Source organism: Dreissena polymorpha, chromosome 1 (genome assembly GCF_020536995.1).
Source record: "Dreissena polymorpha isolate Duluth1 chromosome 1, UMN_Dpol_1.0, whole genome shotgun sequence".
Taxonomy (NCBI): domain Eukaryota; kingdom Metazoa; phylum Mollusca; class Bivalvia; order Myida; family Dreissenidae; genus Dreissena; species Dreissena polymorpha.
The window spans coordinates 21718719-21729233 of record NC_068355.1 but is presented as its reverse complement, the minus strand read 5'-3'; the positions used below and the strand labels follow the sequence as shown (position 1 = coordinate 21729233).

Here is a 10515-nt window from a genome sequence, read left to right as displayed (position 1 = left end):
GGTGTATTTTGTGTTGTATAAATACATGAACATCACGTCAGGTGTAAATTGCGTGTTCAGTGGAGAAAGAAAACGCCCTGATTAGACGTTATTTCATCATCTCTATAAATAGTAACAAATGCCAAAATGTATTTGATACTTAAGGAAATATTGAGAATGTTTGTGTATCGTAAATATTTACCAGCATTTGCTTTAAAACTGGAATATACGGGATTATCGGGTAATTAGTAGCGATATTAACGGTATAATATGAACAAAATAAAACGTGTTTATATACGCATATTCAAACAATAGTTATAATAAGCTGATAATTAACAAAACTACAAATACGTCGTCACCGTCTTGATTATTGATGTGGCTTCAAACTGCTAATTTTCTCAGCTAAAATATAATAGCAAAATCAACATGCAATTAATTTATAAATCCACCATATGCTGGAGCCTTGACCACTTGTATGTGCGAAAACATAATTACCTGACCTTGTTTATGTGTGAAATACATACGCTACGGGCGGGCAACAAACTTAATAATTGGCCAGACACATTAGCTATGCTTACATGTATATGCTAATACAATCCGCGCACAATAAATTTATTATGATTTTAATTATTATTATAATTGTTCTTTCAAAATTTGTTAACTACATGTAACTAATAATTAAAAAAAATAATATTTCATGATCGCATCGACTCTGCATCATGTCGCGGACCGCGGCATGCCTCGGCGGACAGATGCGAAGTTTCGCGGCGAAATGCGACTTGCCGCCGCATACTGATGCGGCTTCAACGACTGACGCGGCATCGACTCGTTTCGCCTTGCCGCCGCGGATCGCGAAATACGTTTGTTCCGCTTTGGCTGTACTGTAATGGAATCCCCTTGGATGGACGTCTATCTGTCTGTCTTTCCATCTGTCTGTGGGCGTTCACTTAACAATTCAATGTTCAGCATTCACACTTTCAGGTATTGTTCCTTCTCATATGAGGTTGTGAATGTACATTGTATCATTCTGCACTAAACATTACAAAACTGAGACATTCTATACCATCATGCTACATATTATGACTTGTGGCATTGTGGTATAATCTGCATCACAATTATTACAAATTCTTGTTTGACTAGACAGCAATGACACTTTTTTAGCTGAGTTTTTTTATACGGATAAGAAGATGTTGTTTTCCATTTCCCATTCTCTTAATGATTCTAGTACATGTGTATGTCAGTTGTCAGTTGTCAGTTAATGGCATAAGTATATGCACTTAGTTAATCCAGGAAAACGATAACTTAATGACCACACTTCTACGACTAAAATGCATTTTTATTTGTGAATAAGTATATAAAAATTGATTAAATTCTTGGATTTTCTCGTTTTTGCGATTCCTACAGGACCCCATGCAGTCACACATCTGTACACAGCGGACAACAAGAGGCTCTCTGGTCAGCTGGGCCCCTACAGGACCCCATGCAGTCACACATCTGTACACAGCGGACAACAAGAGGCTCTCTGGTCAGCTGGGCCCCTACAGGACCCCATGCAGTCACACATCTGTACACAGCGAACAACAACAGGCTCTCTGGTCAGCTGGGCCCCTACAGGACCCCATGCAGTCACACATCTGTACACAGCGACAACAACAGGCTCTCTGGTCAGCTGGGCCCCTACAGGACCCCATGCAGTCACACATCTGTACACAGCGGAACAACAATTGGCTCTCTGGTCAGCTGGGCCCCTACAGGACCCCATGCAGTCACACATCTGTACACAGCGGAACGAGAACAGGCTCTCTGGTCAGCTGGGCCCCTACAGGAACCCATGCAATCACACATCTGTACACAGCGGAACAAGAACAGGCTCTCTGGTCAGCTGGGCCCCTACAGGACCCCATGCAGTCACACATCTGTACACAGCGGACAACAACAGGCTCTCTGGTCAGCTGGGCCTGGACGCCCGGGGACAAATCCTTGGTATAGGCGGTGAGCTCTTGGGCCAGGAATTTGGGTCAAAGCTGAACGAGTCCTACCCCAAGGGTACATCCAGTCTAACCATGGGGCTCCAAACTTCCCTTCTCAGGGGCAGATATAACCTCATCTACAAGGTAGATTGTAATACAAAGAGTTTCACAGTCATTCAAATAATTTTTGGTAAAGTACGGATTTTGTCTTTTTTTCTGCTACTTGAGGCCTGAAACTTTGAATGCATTTGATACCATGTTGTCCATTCTTTTGAGATGTGTACGTCTGTCAACTTTTTGTCAAGGGATATTGCCTCCTAAAGTATTGGAGAGAATTAAATGAAATCTCGCAGAAATGTTCCTTGGGTGTTCATTTTTTTCTTCTTTTTTGAAACTGCATAGCCAAGAGGTTTAATATTTAGTTTGCTAAAACTGTTACCAAATTATGTCTCAAGGGTCAATACTGGCTAAGCTCTGGGATTTCCCAGTTTTACATATACATATATAGGGACAGCCAAAATCTTTGTTTGAAACTTCAAAGCCCAGGTGTTTCATATCTGATATGGAACATCATCTAAAGATCCCCTATATAGTTTATTTTATTAATAAACTTGGTCCTAGTGGTCATTGACTGATCCTGGTAAAACCGTCATAAAAAGGTTGTGTTAAACAGCAAAGTCTCGTGGGTTTTATATTTGGTCCATGTTACTGATGCCATTTCTGAATGCATTGAATACATTTCTGGGATTTGTTAAGATATTTATATCTGTTCATAGGGTCCTTATCATCACAAGTTTGGCCCAGCAAATGATGTTCCCCAACTGCAACACAGCCACTGCATCTCAACAGGTAAGTCCCAGTAATACACTGGCACTACCTCTCAAAAGGTAAGTCCCAGTAATACACAGGCACTACCTCTCAACAGGTAAGTCCCAGTAATACACAGGCACTACATCTCAACAGGTAAGTCCCATTAATACACAGGCACTACACCTGAACAGGTAAGTCCCAGTAATACACAGGCACTACCTCTCAACAGGTAAGTCCCAGTAATACACAGGCACTACCTCTCAACAGGTAAGTCCCAGTAATACACAGGCACTACCTCTCATCAGGTAAGTCCCAGTAATACATAGGCACTACCTTTCAACAGGTAAGTCCAAGTTATACACAGGCACTACATCTCAACAGGTAAGTCCCAGTAATTCACAGGCACTAAATCTCAACAGGTAATAGTTTGTTTCATCACTTTTGGAATGGGGCTGGGACTTTTTGTATTCGGAAAAAAACTGTCTTTTTATTATTCCCCGCCATTGGAGGAGGGATATTGTTTTGGCGTTGTCCGTCCGTCCGTCTTTCCATCCGTCCGGCACTTTTGTGTCCGGGGCCATATCTTGGAAATGCTTTGGCGGATTTTATTCGTTGAAATTTGGTATGAGTATATATATGGATAAGAGGATGATGCACCTTAAATGGCATTGTACACCATCTGTTAATAACGGAGTTAAGTTCCTGTGTACCTTGAAAAAAAATCTTTTTAATATAAGCTTAGAGCTTTATCTCCATTAACACATGAGCCAGAGCCATGCATTTTGCCATATTTGTTATTAATCATCTGAGGGTGATTCATATTCAACACCCATAATCCTAGGGGCTAAGGGCATGGCCCTTTGTATCTTGAAAAAATGCTTTTTAATATAAGCATAAAGCTTTATCTCCATTAACACATGAGCCAGAGCCATGAAACTTGCCATAGTTGGTCTCAATCATCTGGGGGTGCTTCACATTCAACATTCATAATCCTAGGGGTCAAGGTTACACATCATGGTTAAAGGTCACAAATTTTATGAATTATTCATTATTTAGTCATTCTTTTACTATGCATTAATGGATTCTGTAATAACTGTCCATAGGTAATTGATTCATGAAAAATATACTTTCTGCATTTTATTGTCTGCAAACCCATCACAGGTACAAATGAGTTAAAAAAATAATTAACAAAAGGCACAACCCTTCGCTTATACCTTTTATTTTAGTTCAACACCCATTCATAAACAAAATTTATTTGGCAGGGGATATCAATTCAACAAATTTACTTGGCTTAAGTAAAATTGAGAAATTGGTGTTCTGGTAGTTTTTGGTAACAAATACTTTAATATTGAGGATACAAGTGTGTTAAATATTACATTTTCTATGGATCAACTTGTAGAGCTGAATAGAAAATAAAATGGAAATGGCATATATTTTTTCCTTGCTTTGGAAACCTTCACTTGTTAATTTTATTCAGTCATTTTAGAAAAATGTATACTTTGTTACATTTGGAATGTGGCCGAACAACAGCCCCAAATAAATATACATTAAAAACTGAGGTAAGTCCCCTTATCATTGGAAAAGGAATCACTGCTGATCACCTAGCACGAGTTCCCGTCTTAAAATGCCTCGTTCTTAGAAAACTTGTCTTAATGCATGTGCTGCTTTAAGCCTCACCCTAGATTAGCCTGTTCATTCCGCACAGGCTAATACGGGACGACATTATCCACTTTTTGCATTTTTTTGCTTTTTTTGTTTCAGGTAGTCTCTTCTTTATGAAAATCCTGTCTTGTTAAAAAATTTGTCCCTGATTAGCCTGCGCCGACTGCACATGCATTAAGCCAAATTTTCCCTAAATGCGGCTTTTATAAACTTAAGACTTTTGTTGCAATCAAGTTTAACAAATTGGTAAAACCCAAATGCTAACTGGGTTTTCTGCACTTCAATTAATTGACCAGACTATCTTATTTCAATTTGAGGGTTAAACATGAAACTAAGGCATCTTAAATACAATACAAGAGTTTCACACTTAACACTCAAATTATGGGTTATATTGACCAACAAGAGCTTTATTTAAAAAATGGCAATAATATGCAAATTATTTGTAGGTACCAATCAAAACTTACTCTTTAACTCTTTGCAAAATCATGTTCCATATCAAATGTAATGATCATAATGAAACAGTCATTTCTATAAAAAGGGGTCAATGTTTTTTGTACAATGGGTTTTATACTTTTGGGGATCTGAATAGCAACTTTAATAGCCAATAATGTGATTGAAATTGTTATTATATGCAAGTGATAGTAGTAGTATAAGAAGCTTTGTATCGACTACATCAGGAATTGATTTCCCCAATTGCTATAGACCCCAGAAAACTTGTTAGTGATATGTGATACATATGAACACATTTTTAGCTCATCTATTTTTTTTTTAAATTATGAGCTATTGTCATCACCTTGGCGTCGGCGTTGGCGTTGGCATCGGCGTCCGGTTAAGTTTTGCATTTAGGTCCACTTTCTCAGAAACTATCAATGCTATTGCATTCAAACTTGGTACACTTACTTACTATCATGAGGGGACTGGGCAGGCAAAGTTAGATAACTCTGGCTTGCATTTTGACAGAATTATGTGCCCTTTTTATACTTAAAAAATTGAAAATTTTGGTTAAGTTTTGCGTTTAGGTCCACTTTTCTCAGTAAGTATCAATGCTATTGCATTCAAACTTGGTACACTTACTTACTATCATGAGGGGACTGGGCAGGCAAAGTTAGATAACTCTGGCATGCATTTTGACAGAATTATGTGCCCTTTTTATACTTAGAAAATTGAAAATTTTGGTTAAGTTTTGTGTTTAGGTCCATTTTATTCCTTAAGTATCAAAGCTATTGCTTTCATACTTGCAACACTTACTAACTATCATAAGGGGACTGTGCAGGCAAAGTAATGTAACTCTGACTGGCATTTTGACAGAATTATGTGCCCTTTTTATACTTAGAAAATTGAAAATTTGATTAAGTTTTGTGTTTAGGTCCACTTTATTCCCACAGTATCAAAGCTATTGCTTTCATACTTGCAACAATTATTAACTATCATAAGGAGACCGTGCAGGCAAAGTTATGTAACTCTGACTGGCATTTGGACGGAATTATGGGCCCTTTATACTTACAAAATTGAAAATTTGGTTAAGATTTATGTTTTGGTTCGTTTTACCCCTAAAGTATCATAGATATTGCTTTCATACTTGAAACACTCACAAACTATCATAAGGGTACAGTAAAAGGACAAGTTGCATAACTCTGGTTGTCATTGTTACGGAATTATGGCCCTTTTTTGACTTAGTAACTTTGAATATATGGTTAAATTTTGTGTTTTGATCCACTTTACTTCTTAAGTATCAAGGCTATTGCTTTCAAACTTCAATTACTTTCATGCTATCATGAGGTTACTGTACCTGGCAAGTTGAATTTTACCTTGACCTTTGAATGACCTTGACTCTCAAGGTCAAATTATTAAATTTTGCTAAAATTGCCATAACTTCTTTATTTATGATTACATTTGATTGATACTTTGATGAAACTACTCTTACCTGACATACCACAATAGACTCCACCCAAACCATCCCCCGTGCCCTCCCCCTCTCCCCCCCCCCTCCCCCCCCCCTATTTTTTTTTTTTTTTTTTTTTTTTTAACATCATCTCACAAATGACCACCACACCCTCACACTATACCCCCACCCCACCCCCCCCACCCCACCCCCCCTCCAATTTTTTTTTTTTAATGTTTTTTTTTTTTTTTAAACATCATCTCACAAATTACCACCACACCCTCACACTATACCCCACCCCCGACCCCCAATTTTTTTTTTTTTAAATGGTTATGTTTGAAATACCGTCCAACCATCGCACCCAAAAAATCCCCCCCCCCCCACCCACCCCCCCACCCCCCCCCCCCCCCACCCCCGATTTATTTTTTTATATTTTTTTATTTTTTCGCTTTTTTGGAAGATAATGTAATAATTGTCCACAACCCCACACTATACACCCCTCTTCACTCCACCCCTCCCTCCTTTGTGATTGAAAATGAGAGTCCCTTCACCTTAAAAAGAAAATAGATGAGCGGTCTGCACCCGCAAGGCGGTGCTCTTGTTAGATCTGTTTTAAACTTACTCTATAAAGCATTTATTGTGATAACCCTAGGTTAAGTATCGTGCTGTACTGCGTGGTCAACTTTTGGCTCGTTACCACTCTAGAGGCCTAATTTGTTAATCCAATCTTGATGAAACTTGGCAAGAAGTATATATTGATGCCACCACAGGGGCAACATATATGACTTTATCTTGATACAACTTAGTGGGTATGCTTATATTGACAATATGTATGCCAATTTGGAGTTTAGGTTATGTGCTAAGTCAAATTGTAGAACTCCACTCCAGATGCCACATTTATGACTCAATTTGATGAAACTTGGTCAAAATGTTTATCTTTTAATTTTTTAGGCTAAGTTTCTTTCAATGTAACATTCATCCAAAAACTAGGTCACCAGGTACAATATATAAAAACCTTCTTTTCACTTTAGAACTCACATTAATAAATCATTCTTGGTGAAATGTGGTCATAATGATAATCTTGAATGCTTGACGTTGGATTCACATCATGTGCATTCAAAAACTAGGTCACTAGTTCAAATGTTCTTAATATCTTGTTACCACTCTAGATAACTTTATTGACACTCAATCTTCATAAAACTTCATTTGAATGATTTTTGTATTTTGTCTAGACCAAGTTTGAAATCGGGTCACATCTTTCCATTAACAAGGTAAAAAAGTTCAATCATAAACCACTCTAGAAGCCATATGTATTGCCTCAATCATGTTCAAACTGGGTCAGAATGTTTATCTTTACAATATCAAGGCCATTTTCGAAACTTCAAGTCTTCTACCAAAGTTTTAAGTTGAACTAACGTAAGTCTTCAGGGTCATCCTGACCCTCTTGTTTCAATAAGCAAGAAGGATATATTGGATTGCTTTCAATTAAGGAACTTATTGATGTTTTTAAAGATAATTTTTTGCATTAAAGAAATATGCTGTGTGTTGTGTTGCTCAGTGTACTTAAAATACTTATGGTTTTTTATTTTAAAACAAAATGAATGTTTTCTACTCATTCTATGTTCAAAGGTCCTCAGTCTCTCTTGCAACAACAAAAGCTGAAGTTGAAGTGTGAAAGAGAGAAAGAGTTGACATGAAATTGCTGCTTCAGCCTTAATTGGAACATCAGCAGCACCAGCAACAACAACACTTAAAATTCAGCAATCAACAGTTCGATTGACGAAGGCTTTCAAATGTATGAGACTTGCGAAAATTAAATTTGAGATTCACCTTTGGTGAATGTTTTTTTTAATATTTGAGCGGATAATAACAATTGAGGCTTGAACATGTGCTTAAAGTGTCGTCCACACAGGCTAATCTGGGTTAACACTTGTAGCTGTAATGGTATTTGTTTGTATAAAGGAAGTCTTTTTGGCCAAAATCTAGCTAAGGCGGATTGTCGTCAGTGATTAGCCTGTGAGAACTGCACAGGCTAACTTGAGACAATACTCTACATACATTTAATTTATGCTTTCCGGTGGTTTAAAGAGAAATATCAGTGAAATAAAACTGGTATTTCACTGTTTTAAACAGTGAAAAATAATGATATTTTTCAGTTTTACAGTGAAATGACGTCATTTTTTCGACTAAATGACGTCATAAGTTCAGCGAAATTATCAAGTTTATCTCTTTTACAATATTAATAAGCGGTGAAAAAAGCATTAAGGCCAAAATTAAAATATTGTTGGTTTGCCCTTTACCGACCCTAAATTTTACAGGTGGGTAGGTAGGTAGGAAAATTATTTTATTTTATTTGAGAAATTATATTTTTAATACACTTATAGTCTATGAATATTTAAAACTCTGTTATTAAAGCACTGTTGCAGTGTACGAAGCCCTATGAAGTTTAACAATATCTTGTTTGCTGTTTATTGCATATATTAATATCAAATGCATGCTTGTGTGTTATTACATCAAATATTTGTTCATTATTATATGTTAATTGCTCAAATGCATTTGCAATTATTTAACAGCCAGACAGCTTTTATTTTTAACTTAAACCTTTCCCTTAAATTGGGCTTAATTAGCATGCAACAAGCATTGAAGGAGTGTAGAAAGACAGCCCAAAGCCTTTAATGGAAAAATTCAGACATGGCTAAGACCGTCACATTTTACAGGCCAGACTTGCCAACCAGGAGAAACAATTTACAGGCCAGTTGAAATTTGTACATGCCTCAATTTTAAGTGTTTTACCGGTTAGTGCATAGTCTCGGCATGGCAAAGTAAATTCATAAAAGGGCAAACTGAACATTATTATAAAGCATTATTTCTTCTTGAATGCTCTGTCAGCTTTTATGAGTACATACGTACAGCTCAGAGGGTCAATAGCTGGGAGTTGTATTATTGCAACTAACATAAGCATGAAAACTTGATTTGGGGAAATAAATTAAGGGTGTTAGTTTCAGTTTGTGGATATATTAACGCTTTCAACATATATACTTGAGTGTTGTCGATGTATTTAGCTAAGAGGCATTAATATATTAAATAAGTTTACCTTTACATATCCATTTCAATAACATGCCATTACAGTAAACTGTTTAGTGTGGCAAACATAATAAAGCAGAATATGCACATGAATCTGATTAAACACAGATCCACTTGCATATAAATCAAATCATGTTTGTCTTTTAATTTGCATTTTCGAACGATAATCCTGTAACTGTTAGATGTATTTTTCTTTGCGAGTAGACTGCATTCCAATTTTCAAACACTTGTTCTGTGACATTCAGTTCATACATTTCCAAGAAAAAGAGTTTTATTTGTATCTAAAACGTATGCTCCATCAGAGAATGACACGCTCTTTTCATTAATCCATACTAAATATATGATGTCCGTCGTAAATTCGATAGTCATTTGTCATCACTGAACATCATTATTTCTTTTAATTGTCCGCCATCTTGTATCACGTTAACAACATGTGTACAACAAACGTAAACTCGTATATGTCCGACTACTTTCGCGAACCAATAGTTAAGTATGATGTCGTTCGGCCATTTTCACGGAACACTGCCTATCGCGATGCTGGTTATAGACGCTTGCATTACTGTCTATTCTGGGGCGTATGAAATTCCAACCATCGGAGCGACCTAGATCTGTCAGGGGCGATAATAATAGACAGGGATATAAATACGCGCACGAATAAATATTGCAGTCGGCTCTTTTATGATCGTCGAAAAAAACTTTAAAAAAAAAATACGTTTTCAGAAATCGCAATAAAATTTTTTGGGTCGGGGGGTAAAAAGTGGGTTGGTCGGTAAAGGGCAAACAAACTCAATTTTAATTTAGGCCTAAATAAAAAGAAAATGTGTTGGATTTGATGGAATATATATTTTAATTCACTTGTGATCATACAAAATTCATATTTTCACTCCCGCAGCCTGGCTGCGCCACTTGTGAAAATATTATTTTATATGATCACTCGTGAAATAAAATCGATATTCCATCGAATCCAACAAATATCCTCTTTACATTTAACCCCATTTTCACGGAGTGAGGCTCAATTTTGTGAATATTCATATACATGTGGCATTATGATTCTGTCCATGTGACATTTTCATAGCTCGATGAACCAAATGCATCTACAAATTATAAACTCATTTATTTGTATTACCA

At 36.8% G+C, this 10515-nt stretch overlaps 1 protein-coding gene across 1 annotated transcript in view; it reads left to right on the top strand.

Moving 5' to 3' along the window:
- The window catches only part of LOC127843152 (uncharacterized), a 303491-nt gene that overhangs the window by 291866 nt on the left and 1110 nt on the right, over positions 1–10515 (top strand). The window contains exons 10-11 of the mRNA XM_052373226.1: positions 2726–2798; positions 7933–8098. The gene's annotated coding sequence lies outside the window, so the exon portion shown is untranslated. The remainder of the gene's footprint in view (positions 1–2725; positions 2799–7932; positions 8099–10515) is intronic.